Source organism: Podarcis filfolensis (genome assembly GCF_964270895.1).
Source record: "Podarcis filfolensis genome assembly, chromosome: 11".
Classification (NCBI taxonomy): Eukaryota; Metazoa; Chordata; class Lepidosauria; order Squamata; family Lacertidae; genus Podarcis; species Podarcis filfolensis.
The window spans coordinates 46,026,281-46,039,797 of record NC_139613.1 but is presented as its reverse complement, the minus strand read 5'-3'; the positions used below and the strand labels follow the sequence as shown (position 1 = coordinate 46,039,797).

The following is a 13,517-nucleotide window of genomic DNA, read 5'->3' as shown; positions in this document are numbered from 1 at the left end:
GTGCTGACGACGCCAAGGTTGCAGGTTTGATCCCCATATTGGATAGTTGCATTATTCCTGCATTCCAGGGGGTTGAACTAGATGATGCTCAGGCTTCCTTTCAACTCTGTGATTCTATGACTTATCATCTGCCAGCCCTGAAAGGACTTTGGGCCAGACCAAGCTAACATTTTGCTAGATCCAGGGTAATATAAAGGTACCAAAATTCACCCTATCCCAGTATTTGACCCAGCCTAGAAAGCATCCTAGAGGGACGCGGGTGGCGCTGTGGGATAAACCACAGAGCCTAGGACTTGTTGATCAGAAGGTCGGTGGTTCGAATCCCCATGACGGGGTGAGCTCCCGTTGCTCGGTCCCTGCTCCTGCCAACCTAGCAGTTCGAAAGCATGTCAAAGTGCAAGCAGATAAATAGGTACCGCTCTGGCGGGAAGGTAAATGGTGTTTCTGTGTGCTGCTCTGGTTCGCCAGAAGTGGCTTAGTCATGCTGGCCACATGACCCGGAAGCTGTACACCGGCTCCCTTGGCCTGTAAAGCGAGATGAGCGCCACAACCCCAGAGTTGGCCGCGACTGGACCTAATGGTCAGGGGTCCTTTACCTTTTAGAGAGCATCCTAACCAGCCCAAATTCAAAGGAATGGCCATGAGTCAGGATGGCTGTACTGTATTCTACTCTCAGGATCAGAGGCAGCTTACCTCTGAATGTCAGTCTCTGGGATCAGGACATTTTGGTCCTGGAGTCAAACTATAAAATGGCGACACCCCTGGCCAGGGAAGAAGGGATTAGTGATCTACATAGGAAACAAGGGTGGGGGAGACCAGCAATGCCTCTTATTTGCCAAGAGCAGGCATCCCCAAACTCGGCCCTCCAGATGTTTTGGGACTACAACTCCCATCATCCCTAGCTAACAGGACCAGTGGTCAGGGATGATGGGAACTGTAGTCCCAAAACACCTGGAGGGCCGAGTTTGGGGATGCCTGGCCAAGAGGCTGCTGTAGAGGAGGCATTGGTGGCAATTAAAATGGCATCTTCTCTATTTAAATTACAAAGGAAGAAGTCGTTTGGGATTTTAAAATTTTGAGCGGGTTTGACACCATAATGAAATTTCAGCACAGTATGAAGAGAGGAGAATGGGGATAAACGTAGTGATTTCTCTTGGTTTTTCAACGATTAGCACTCGTCTATTTATTTATTTATAGTTATCTTTCCGGCTGTTCTGAGCAACCATAACTCGGATGACTTGTCTTCTCCTCCCTGGGTGAAAAATGAAGTTTGAAAGACCGTTCATTACCTTCTTGGTATGTGTTGACTCTGCTGATTCTTCATCTGCCAAAGTGGGTACCCTGGCTTCTGTCTCACCCACAGACTTCTGGTAAGAAAAGTAATTGATCAAATTAGCTCGTCTATAATCCCACACAGACTGCTTGCCACCACAGCTTGTTAACTTTCTACGCAGTTTATTTAGCTTTCAGAATGACATCATGAAAATCACCTCCAATACATCAAATGGATATGAAAAGAAACCCAGATTCAATCTGCCTCAAAGCTATGCTATTTTAAAGATTAAAATTTAGGCTTTCCATTCATAGTTAGTGAGGGTAGTGCACATTTTCTACTCTGCTTTTTGTTTGCTAGTAATACTTTATTCCCTACAGTTTTGAAAAACACAACCTTTCAAATTCAACCTCCCAAACGCAAACCAAAGGTGGTAGTCTAGACAACATTAAGTGTTTAACCAACCCTTTTATAGCCTAACATCGATCTTTTTTGTTTGGAGGAAGCTGGGTCTTAATTATTTGGGGTGACTCTGGTGTGTTTCCATTTAATGGTGACAGAGAATTTCACCATTAAATGTACCTCTTCTAGTTTCATGTGAAGCAGGAAGTCAGGTGACATCTCCCTAAGGGCCAAATATGCATTCTTCCATTGTAGGGCAAAATTAAGATTTTTTGTTTGAAATTGTTTGCCTTCCCTTGCAAGAAGCAAAGCAAAGGAACGTATGCCTTACTCACACATTCTGTATCATTATTTTGGGTACATTTCAAAGCTGCTCTAAAACTTTTCTAACAGGAACATTTACCTGTTTATTAACAATATGCATTTTGTGGGCCAACAGATCTCAACTTTTTTATTTTAAGTTGCTGCTTTGGGTCTAAAACTGCAAATAACTGTTTTCATTGCAAATATAATTACTGTGCTCTTGTCCTGACCTTTTTATCTTTGGCTTAACAGTTGTTTCTGCTAAGTGTCAGAGAGAACATCATTGTTGAAAAGCACCACAGGTTTATCAGCTATAAAAATAGCTAATCACCATAGTCAAGTAGAAATCCCCAGAGTTAAAAGCTCTCAGCCCAAAAGTGATTTGTTTTTATTATTTTAAAAGGGGGGAATGAGAAGCCTTAATCACCTGCACTTTATGGATATGTTCATGCCAACTGATATGATCACACCAACTGATTTTGTGCCATGGCTCATGAATGTGGTTAGCGACATTGGCTTTAGATAGTGCTTAACTACGAAATGGTGCCATAGGATCACAACCACAACATAACAACAACACCAACACCATATGCTCTGCTCTGAGCTTCAGCCAAATTAGCTTCTTGTATAGATGGCATTATATAGTTCAGTGCTGGCTGAAGACCTTCCTCTTTTAATTTTATTTTTAAAAATTATTTGGTTTTACATATTTGAATTTATAATCATACCACAACACATCCAAAGTTATAAGATTCCCATGAATCTCTGGACTTCCCACCTTCCCCTCTGTGGGTTCTGCTATTAAACCTTTTCTACTGCATCTTTTTTTAATAATTCAGGTTTTTATAACTCCATTGTATCCATAGTTCTTGTTACACTACAAGTGTTATTGCAATCCTGCTAACGTTTTCAGCTGCTTACAGTGGTCTTCAAGGTAAATTATAAATTTTCCCCATTCCTTATTAAAGTTTTGGTCTTCCTAGTTCTTGATCTTTCCGGTCAATTTTGCCATTTCGGCATAGTCCATCAACTTAATTTGCCATTCTTCTCTGGTAGGGACTTTGTCTTCTTTCCATCTCTGGGCTAACGACACCTGTACAGCTGTCGTCGCATACATAAAAAGTCCTTTCTGCTCCCTTGGAATATCAGCAACTACAATTCCTAATAGAAAAGCCTCTGGTTTTTTTGTAAAAGTTATTTTAAACCTTTTTTTCAGTTCATTATGTATCATTTCCCAGAATGCTTTTATTACCTTACATGTCCACCACATATGATAAAAGGTGCCTTCTTTTTCTTTACATTTCCAACAGATACTTGTACCTGTCTTATACATTTTTGCTAACTTAAAGGTAAAGGTAAAGGGACCCCTGACCATTAGGTCCAGTTGTGGCCGACTCTGGGGTTGCGGCGCTCATCTCGCTATATTGGCCGAGGGAGCCGGCGTACAGCTCATGTGGCCAGCATGACTAAGCCGCTTCTGGCGAACCAGAGCAGCGCACGGAAACGCCGTTTACCTTCCCGCCGGAGCGGTACCTATTTATCTACTTGCACTTTGATGTGCTTTCGAACTGCTAGGTTGGCAGGAGTTTGCTAACTTACTAGGGGTTAAATACCAATGGCATATCCTTTTCATTCAACAAGCCTTTTAAGTTGAGATCTTTCCCAGTCTGCATCTGTACTGGAATTGTTTAAAATATTTTTAAAATTCTTTTGTTTTTTTTATCACTTTCAATATTTGGACAAGATACCATCCCACAATGAGTCTGAGAGCTTAGCAGATTCCTGGCCATCCAACCTTGACACCAGCTTTAATCCTCGGTATATCTACTGAAAAGTAAGTCCCACCGACTTCAGTGGACTTCTTCCCAGATAAGTGTGCACTTAGGATTTCAGCTTTATGCATTTTTAAACAATAGTTGTTCAGGGCATACAAATAATGAACTGGCCAGAAATTGAGGTTCCCCTGAAGAACAATCATACGTGATTCAAATTGTAGGAAGGGCATCCTTAAATTGCACCTCCGGCACCTGAGTCATTGAGTGCTTTATAGATGAGAAGCACCCCCATAAATTTCACCAGAAAAGAAAGCAAGGCCATAAATACAGTCAATGATTATTTTGCTTATCGGCTTAAGGAGACTAACAGAAGAGATCGTAAAGGAAAAATAGAAATTATATGAACAAGATATGATGTGGAAACACCAAGATAAGACTGGATAGAATTATGAATTTTGTTTGGACTGATTGGGACTGATTTGGACATTAACGCAGTAATAAGAAGATGATCTGAATCCCCCTTTGGATCTTGAAGTATGGGTTCCCCCAACAAAATTTAAAAATTTGGCTTTGCAATTTGGAATTTATGTGATGTGATTTAATTCGATGTGATTGGCCAGTTAATAAAAATTATTTTTTTTAAAAAAACATAAATACAGTCAATGCAAAATCTATACAGAACACAGGAAAAACAGTCCAACCCAGAATTAAATGGCATTTAAGCATGATTTCGTTCTGTTGAGGACACTGGTGCTCATGTGAAGTTCAAATGTTTCTAGAATGTTTAAACCTCCAATAGATATTTCTTCCCTTTGCCTAATGGAATATATAAGTAGATTGTTCCTGATTTTTATTCTCCTTTGAACATTGTGCGAGTACCTTCCACCTTAGTGTTGTGTTTAAATGGTAAAAGGATAACCCAAAACAAAATGCTGTGAGTTCATATAATTCACCATTCTTTACTTGGCTTTCAATCCACCATCGCTTGATCCAAGCACTAATATCCTCAAAGAAATTCTTCCTATAATTAAAAATGAGGCAACACAGACTTCTCCGTTTTCAACAGTATGCTGTTTTATGCATTCTTGCAGTTAATAACTTATTCCAGGTATTAAATCTGTCACATTCCTTTTACTTAGACCAGTGGTGAAGAATTTATAGCAGGAGACCCAGATGTGACCTAGCAATTTGAAAACATATCAGAGATATGAATCCAATTAGTTCCTGTCCAAATGCTGACATATATACTCTGTATCAATATGTGACATCTGAACAAGTAATATTTAATACCAAACTCAAAGTGATGGCAAAAATGAAAACACGGGCATTACTTAACACTCACTTTCTGATCGCAGTTCACTCTTGAAAAAAAGTATGTTGACTTGCCACCCTTGACTTAGATGCCAGGAGATAATATTATTTGAAATTTTTGACCAGAGAACAGAAATTTTGCTTTTCCCTTTCCATTCTGACCCACTGCCCTCAAAACATTGCACCTACAGATTTAATAACAAAAGCAGATAACTTACACACACATCAACAGCTATCATGCAGTACAATGGGGAAAAAACTGATATATTTCTGCCCATTAACAAAGCCAATGGAAAGAGCATTTCTGACATAAGCACATTTTGTTAAAAAAATACACACAGTTTTCATGGATGCTTATTTTATTTTAATCTGCAACGTCTATCAGCATTTACTGAAATTTTGTAATAATGAAAGTACAAACCACTTTCCAGAAGAAAAGCAACTAACGACAGCTTATTACAAAATTTCGACAAATGCTGATAGGCTTTGCAGATTTTTTTTTATATATATAAAAGGAGTATCAGTAAAAACTGAATATATTTTTTTAAAAGAAAATGTGCTTATGTCAGAAATGGACTTCTCATTGGCATTTTTTAATGGGCAGAAATATACACCCCCCCCTGTACTGCATGATAGCTGTTGATGTCTGTAAAAGTTATCTGCAAGTTACAGGATGTGGCTTAGCACTGATGGTTCTTAAAAACTGGGGCGGATGAGGGTCAACATTCCTAGCCACTGTGTTGGGAATCAGGTAGAGGCAGGGATTTGGTAATTAGAAAGAGAAGCCCAGAACAACTGCAAAAAGTAGAAAGGCACAGTCTATATGCTTCAAGGGCAGACATAGTTATCTGATAATATCAGAAGAGGAAAGAGAGATTGTTGAGAATTGTGCTTAATTTTTTGGTACTATATTATGAAATCACTTTGAGATGCTTCATAGGAAGCAATTCACAAGTGAAATAAATACTCATTTACAAGTGCTGCTTAATGTTCTTTCTGAACTTGCAAGAAAGCGATCCTTTAGTGCGGCAGTACCCATCAATTACTGTACAGTCGTACCTTGGCTCTCGAACAGAATCCATTCCGGAAGTCCGTTCATCTTCTAAAAATGTTTGAAAACCAAGACATGGCTTCTGATTGGCTGCAGAAGCTTCCTGCACTCAATCCGAAGCCGCAGAAGCAGCGTCAGACATTCGGGTTTCAAAGAACATTCGCAAACTAGAACACTGCGGCGTTGGGGAGCCAAAACGTTCAAGTTGCAAGGCGTTCGACAAACAAGCTACGACTGTATCGTCTTCCACCCAACACACACAGATAGAGGTTCTTGCTTGGAAGCAAGAAAGATCTTTATTCAGACAAGTAATAGTACACGCTCAGCAGCAAACAGTGCTCAGGGGTCACGATTCAGGAGCAGGGCATGAGGTTCAGAACTGGACAGAAGCCACGAATATGTCTCAACAAGTTCTCCCACCCTCCGGCCGTGTTTTTAAAGACAATGCATCACCATGTTTACTCAAGAGATTATCTCACCTTGTGAGAATATCAAGATTGCAAACACATGCTCTGTTGGGGAGGGTAGGTCTTTTTCCATCTGTGATGGTGACATCTGGTTCCAGGGAACAAAACTGCACCCTCCTGCTCAGGCTGCTTTCTTGTCACTGCCACTGCCTATTCAGCCTCCCCAGGCAGCTGATCAAATCCCTTGCCAGCCTCCATTGAGGCTCTCTGCTTCGTAGTAAAATCAGAGTGGGGAGCCAGCATCCTTGTTTCCTTTTCCAAAGTGACTGAAGTCCGGATGGACCCTTATAGCAATTTCATCAGAATAAATTCAGGTGTGTAAGCATTATACATATGATGGTAGACTTTATTGTTCTTCCTCTGGTCAACCGAAAGCAGCCAGTGTCACCCCCCCCCAAATACCTCTTTTAAAAGGTAATGTTCTATGTACTGAGGCTCTGAAAATGTTTCTTTGAGTTCCTGGAGGAACAAGAACATTTTATTATGTTCCAGCCATAGTCAAATGCCTCAGCCTAGAGATTGCAGCTTTGACTTTTGATTTTTAAGAGGACAGCAGCATGCTTTTTGACAGCAAGGTAAACTATAATAAGATATTGTCCTCTCTATCATCAGAGGGGGAAAATTACAAGCTTCCAAAAAGGGGAGGGAGAAGCAGTATTGCGGGCAAAACAGCAATAGAGGAAAAACCTGCTGTGAAGTATTTCATTTTTGTGATTCTTTTAACAATTTACAGAAGAAATAGCACATAATGGAAGTTTGGTTTTCTTATGGGAGCCATAAATAAAATAGTGGTATAATCAAAAGGACAGAAGAAGAAAGACACTTCTGATATTTAATTCTTATTTACGTTCACCTCCATAATTTATGGCTTGCAGGGAAACGTGGAAGGTTACAAAATACAATAACTCAACCTCCTGTGTGTTTTCCTGCTGCACCCTGCCTGTTAAAGCTTTCCAAAGCTTGAACCTGCTGCTTTAATTTACTGCTTTCTACCCAGTGATTAGAGTGGGGTTTGAAAAGGTCTTCAGAAAAAGTGGTGAGCTTTCCGTAGGATTTGTTACTGGAGCTTGTTCATCTCTCTGATCAATAGCGCGCTGCAAGTCTAGGTCTCTTGCATGGTCTCCTGAGGATGCACACTTCAGCTCAGGGAACTTTCCAATGATTTCATCTCAAAGAGAGAGGTTTTCATGTAAAGGAGAAAGAGCAAAAGAGAGAGAGAATGTTTGTGTGTTGCAATGTGTGTGTGTGTGTGTGTGTGTGTGTGTGTGTGTGTGTGTGTATTCCTAGACACAGCTCACCGCCGTTCACTAAAACAAAGCAATCTTCCTCCAAGCCACATATTTAGTATATTGATGTCACAGTTAATTAAATATTTCAAGTGGAATGTGCGCATATTTTAGAACACAGGAAGCTGCCTTATACCTAATCAGGCCATTGGTACATCTAGCCCAGTGTTGCAGACATTGGGGTGAGCAAATGAAGAATCTCAAAGGTGTTCTGGAAGCGATTGCTCTTCCCAGAGATCCATACAATCTGTCCCTGCTGGGTAGGGAGAGAGAAGGAGGTGTCAGAAAGAGACATAATGAAAAGGGGGTGACATAAAGGAAATCAGAGAAAGAAAAGGTGACATCTGCTGCTGCTGGAGCCAGCTTGCTCAGCACCCAGCATGCTGTTCTCAACGCATGGTCTGGAATGTGATCCTCAATCGGAGGGAAAAGATCCCCTGGTCTACACTAGGGCTGGGCAATAGCTGGTTTTCGACATCTCAATATACCACCAGCTAAACATCACAATATACTGATATATCACAGTGTCTAAAATAAGGATGGAATTATGTAGAGGCATTGACTGGCTTCATGGTTTTTCCCACATTGTGATTTTTGCATAGCACACACACACAGACACACATATTATGATTCGCAATATATTGCCAGGTCATAAATGATGAAACCAATGTATTGATATGGACTTGAAGCCAGTTTTGGACAAAGACCAGCCCTAACATGATTCGCAATACATTGCCAGGTCAAAAACTATGAAACCAGTATCACGATATAGACTTCAAACTGGTTTTGGACAATACATTGATATATTGCTGAGCCCTAGTCTACACTGACTGGTAGCAGCTCATGAGATTTGGGGGTGATATGGGGGCAGGGAGATAGTTTTCCCCATGCAAAACATGTGGCTTACTACTAACCTATAAACCTGCATTCACAATAAAAACAGATGAATTTCAAGGATGTCCAAATACATATATTTTCTGGTTGGGGTGTCTTACACCAATGAATGCTGACAATCCCATTTGGATGACTGTCAACATTCACTAGTGTATTGCTGAGCTCTCAGGTCCTTGTGAAATTCAGCTGGGAAGATGGTCAATATTCACCAGATTTTGGACATTAGCTGTAACATCTAAAATTACTGAACCGTATAAAGAGTGAAAGGATGAGCTGCAGCGAGGATTAAGCTATGTCTCACCTTTCAGAATGTTTGCCTACTGTAGTAGATTATAGATTATAAAGCTGTAGCCTAAAGCATAAAATGGAGAACATGAATGGAGTTTGATTTTGTGTGTATGGCAGCTAAGGGAAACGATAAACTATACTCCACCAACGTACTCCTTCCAATAATGAAATATCGACAACCATGACTGCATAAATTAAGATTATTATTAGTTGCCTAATACTCCTATAACAAACATTAGATCTTGGCTGTATAATTTTGATTTTTCTTTCACAGAATTTAAGGCAACTGTATACTAATGCAAAGTGCCTGGCTGGTTCCAAGTGCTTGTGCACAGAATTTCCCTCCACTATCAATTGAAGCACTTATATAGATTTCACTGCCAAACAGTATAGGATTTATAGAATAGAATGATTGCCACTGATCTACTCCAGGTTGATGGCTCTAGCTGGCAGAATATTCTAACAGAGCACGGCACTGAGAATATTTATAATCCCATTATATCCCATTGCCAATCTCTTTGGGGTTTCTGAAATAAAGATACTACAATGCAGTTGGGAAGAAAAAGCTAAATCATTATTTTTACCCCCTCATGTTTCAGTATGATGTCAACGTTTCCGAGTGCGGAACCCCCCCCCCCCCATCAAAACTTTCCTTTGTACAAGGCAGTGAAAGGAATTTACTTGCTGATATGGCTTCAGCCCAGTGTATCTTTCTGCGCCCCACCCTATTTGCTATTTTTCTCTTCCATGTAGAAGTATTTGTGTTGATTTTCCTTTCGGTAGCTCATTCACCCAATGAATCATTCCAAAGCCAGAGAAATATCATAAGATGCACCTGTTTTGACGAGAGCTGTCTCTCTTCGTTATAAGTTCCAGAGAAATCAATAAATATAACACTGATAGCAGCAATCATTTACATTTACCTCAGGAACTTTCTCTTTTAATCCAAATAGATAGATTTCTTTCAAGTTTGCCAGGGAAGCTATCATAAACAGATAAGCCAAACCCTTCACAAGGAGAGCGAAGGAGGAGATTGTAAGTAACTGATGTCATTTGGCATAAGAAGCTAGAATTTAAACTTGGCAATATTGTGTGCTCACCCTATAGGAATTTATGAGCACCATCTATAGACATTTACTGCACCATTACATTGTAAATTGATCACCTCACACGGATGCATGTTTTGTGAAGATTGTGATATTGTAAGGGGCAGCCATTTTATTGTACATTCAATGGCAATTTGTGCATAAAACTACACAGAACACAATGTGCGGTCCTGAGCTATTTTAAAAGCGTTTATACCCTGCATGGTAGAGATGCAGTGTTGGAAGTAATCAGCTGGGCACAGTGAGGTAGCTGATTTGGGGTGTCATGAAAGGTCAGCAAATTTGTATTTATTCATTTGTAGTTTCATTACATGCAGGGAGAGAGGCATTTGTGGGATTTTCTTTCTCAGACTTAAAAAGAGTGGGTGTGGCCTTCTATATTATGCATCTTGACCGAGCATGAGATGGTGACATTTCTCTCTGCCTCAGGCAGCAAAATATTTGGGGCCAGTCCTGTATGTGACCTAAATGTGACTCCCAGTTCGTGAGGAGAACAACACCCAGCACGAACATTCTCTAGAAACTTCTGCAATGCATAGATTTCTTATTTGCAGTCATGTAGGACTTCTTTGACAGATGATTTGGAAAAGGTTCTCTCGAGCTAGAGAGCCTGAAAACAAATGGGCTAGAATGCATTCAAGGTGTGTAACTTACTATGTATGCATGAGGAAATGGTCTGCAATAAACGTACCTTCACCACAGTATGTTCTGTAGGTTAAATTTGTGGTGTTTGTAATCCGCTGTAAGCCATTAACAGAAATTAAAGAAGTATTGTTGGTGAGAAAAGAACGTGCAACTTGTTTAAACAAAATGGTAGCCAGGAGTGGGATGGAATAGAAGATAAATAGGTGTGGGAAGTTGTAGCAAAGGAATTACCACTCAGTGTAGCTCTACTTGTTTTGCTCTCCAGGGCTGAGAATGGATGACACACAGTCCTATTTATTTACATTTATTTTCTGTTTTGAAAGACAGGCAGAGAAGCAAAATAATATGAGAGCCTACTCAAATGCCTGCTAAATTTCCCCTTAAATTGAATTTCTCATTTTATCAGAGAGCAATACTTGCACTGATGTTAGACAGGCAGCTAAAAGGTCAACAAGTTCCCTTGGTTGCCTTTTGTCAAGGGTTTTTGACTTGTCTGTGAATAAAGATCTCCCAGGAGGGAGGCAGACCTGAATTTCCTGTCATCCTGAAGACAGCAATGAATTTGAAAATGTTACAAAAAGCATAAGGGACTTCCAGCACACCTTCAAATGCTCTGTCGATGCCAATAGCCTCTCATGTAAACATGTACACAGAGTTGTTTTGGATTTGTTCTGTCAACTTTTGGTTGTGAAACAAATTGTTGTACAGCTACCCACCATGAATGAGAATGAGCCTCGGACGTTTTTCATTACTGCGCTGAGATTAATAAGAACACAGAAGCGACGGCGCATTGAGCTCAGAACCCTCTCGCTGACAGTTCGCAGGACTGAAGCTTTGAAAGAGAGAATATTGTGAGACCCGGGACACTGACAGAGCATGCTGGTTCCTAGGGACCATTGCTAGTTCCAATCTGCCTAAGGCCACTCTTTGCAAGACACAGTTCTTGCTTTCCATATTCCTAACGTTTTCAAAGACAGTGTACTGGCCCGCATTATGTGCATATTATGCACAGCTTGTACCTTATTTTGAGAAAGCTTTGCTTGTTTTCCAGCTACAGGACCAGCCTTATGATGAGGCAGAGGGAGGCAGCTGCCTCAGGCAGCAAATGCTGAGGTTGTGAGGAATGGCCAGAGCTACAAGTGCCATGTGACCTACTCTGTACCCCGCTACCCTAGCCCGCTGCCTTCAAAGGCAGTGGAAGAGACAATGCTTTCACCAGTACTGGAGCAACCACCAATCCAATTGGCTTCTGTGTGTGCCTTAAGGGAGGGCACCATCTTGCCCATTGCCCAAGACAGCAAAATATATTGAGCTGGATCTGTGCAGCTGTTCTTACCTTGCGCCTTTGTAGCTTAACACGGATCTGGGGTGAATGTGGCCAAACAAACCATGGTTAAGGAAGGATGCTAGGTTTGCCCAAAGCACCAGGTCATAGCTGAAACAAACCAACGTTCATAAGTCAACCACAAACCATGGCTTATTGTGGTTTGTTGGCAGTAACTGAGACATGATTAAGCAGCAGTGTTATGCATGTTGGTGTTGCCAGCACTATGTATGTTCGATGCCAGTCCTCTTTTGAACATTCCCATATGCTTTTGGCCATAACCCCATTCCAGTCCCAAAGGAGCAGAGATGCAGTGAGATTATTACATGTGAACATACCAACTGGGTACAGTAAGTGAAGAAAGAGGACCACACTTGCCCATTCTGTGCCCGTCCTGCCCTGATTTCCGAATGTTTGCTGTAACATCTACACGTCAAAGATCAAAAGTATGATCTTTACTCATAAAAAGCAGGGTGTTGTGGCCCATCCCAGATAAGGAAGGCACATGTCTGATAATTAACACATTATGGCAAGAGAAACACAGCAGCTTCCATAGCCCCTCCTGGTTCTAGGAGACAGTAGTCTGGGGGAAGGTATGGAATCTACCGACCTGTCCCTTACCTGACCCGTCCCTTCATCTTCCACCATATTCTGCCCGCCTTCCTCCGCCTTGGACTGCCCTGACTCTCCCTCCTGCCGTGCAGTGAGTGGTGCTGTGGTCTAAACCACTGAGCCTCTTGGGCTTGCCGATCGGAAGGTCGGCAGTTCAATCCATGAGATGGGGTGAGCTCCCGTGGCTCTGTCCCAACTCCTGCCAACTTAGCAGTTCGAAAGCATACCAGTGCGAGTAGACAAATAGGAAGGTAAATGGCATTTCCATGCACTCTGGCTTCCATCACAGTGTCCCATTGCGCCAGAAGCAGTTTAGTCATGCTGGCCACATGACCCAGAAAGCTGTCTGTGGACAAACACTGGCTCCCTCGGCCTGAAGCGAGATGAGTGCTGCAACCCCATAGTCGCCTTTGACTGGACTTAACTGTCCAGGGGTCCTTTACCTTTTTTTTGTTACCTACCTCCCTGGCTCCTGCCTTGGGGGTGGTGTGACACCCCATAAATCACTGGCCCCCTCTTCTGGGTCACTCCCCTGGTCCCCTGCTTCCTCCACACACTCTTCGGAGCCCTGCCAGTCCCTGTTACAGGGGGAGGTGTTTCACGTGCACAGAGTCTACACCAGGGGTTGGCAACCTAAGGCCCATGGGCCACAAATGGCCCACGGGGGTCATTTTACCAGCCCCTGAGCCGCCCCCAAACCGAGCCGCCCGCTTGGCAAGTCCCTGCGTGCTGCGCTAAACCAGCACAGTGCGGTGTGGGGACTTGCTTCCACAGCACCGT

General features: G+C 41.8%; 1 long non-coding RNA gene across 4 annotated transcripts in view; it reads left to right on the top strand.

Annotated features, from left to right (window-relative positions):
• Nucleotides 1-13,517, top strand: part of LOC310745078 — a 40,249-nt gene that overhangs the window by 1,651 nt on the left and 25,081 nt on the right. Inside the window, exons 3-4 of one of the 4 annotated variants that reach the window (XR_014539904.1) lie at nucleotides 1,198-1,370; nucleotides 10,586-10,843. This is a non-coding gene — a long non-coding RNA (uncharacterized lncRNA). The other 3 variants (XR_014539905.1, XR_014539903.1, XR_014539906.1) reach the window with 3 other exon arrangements.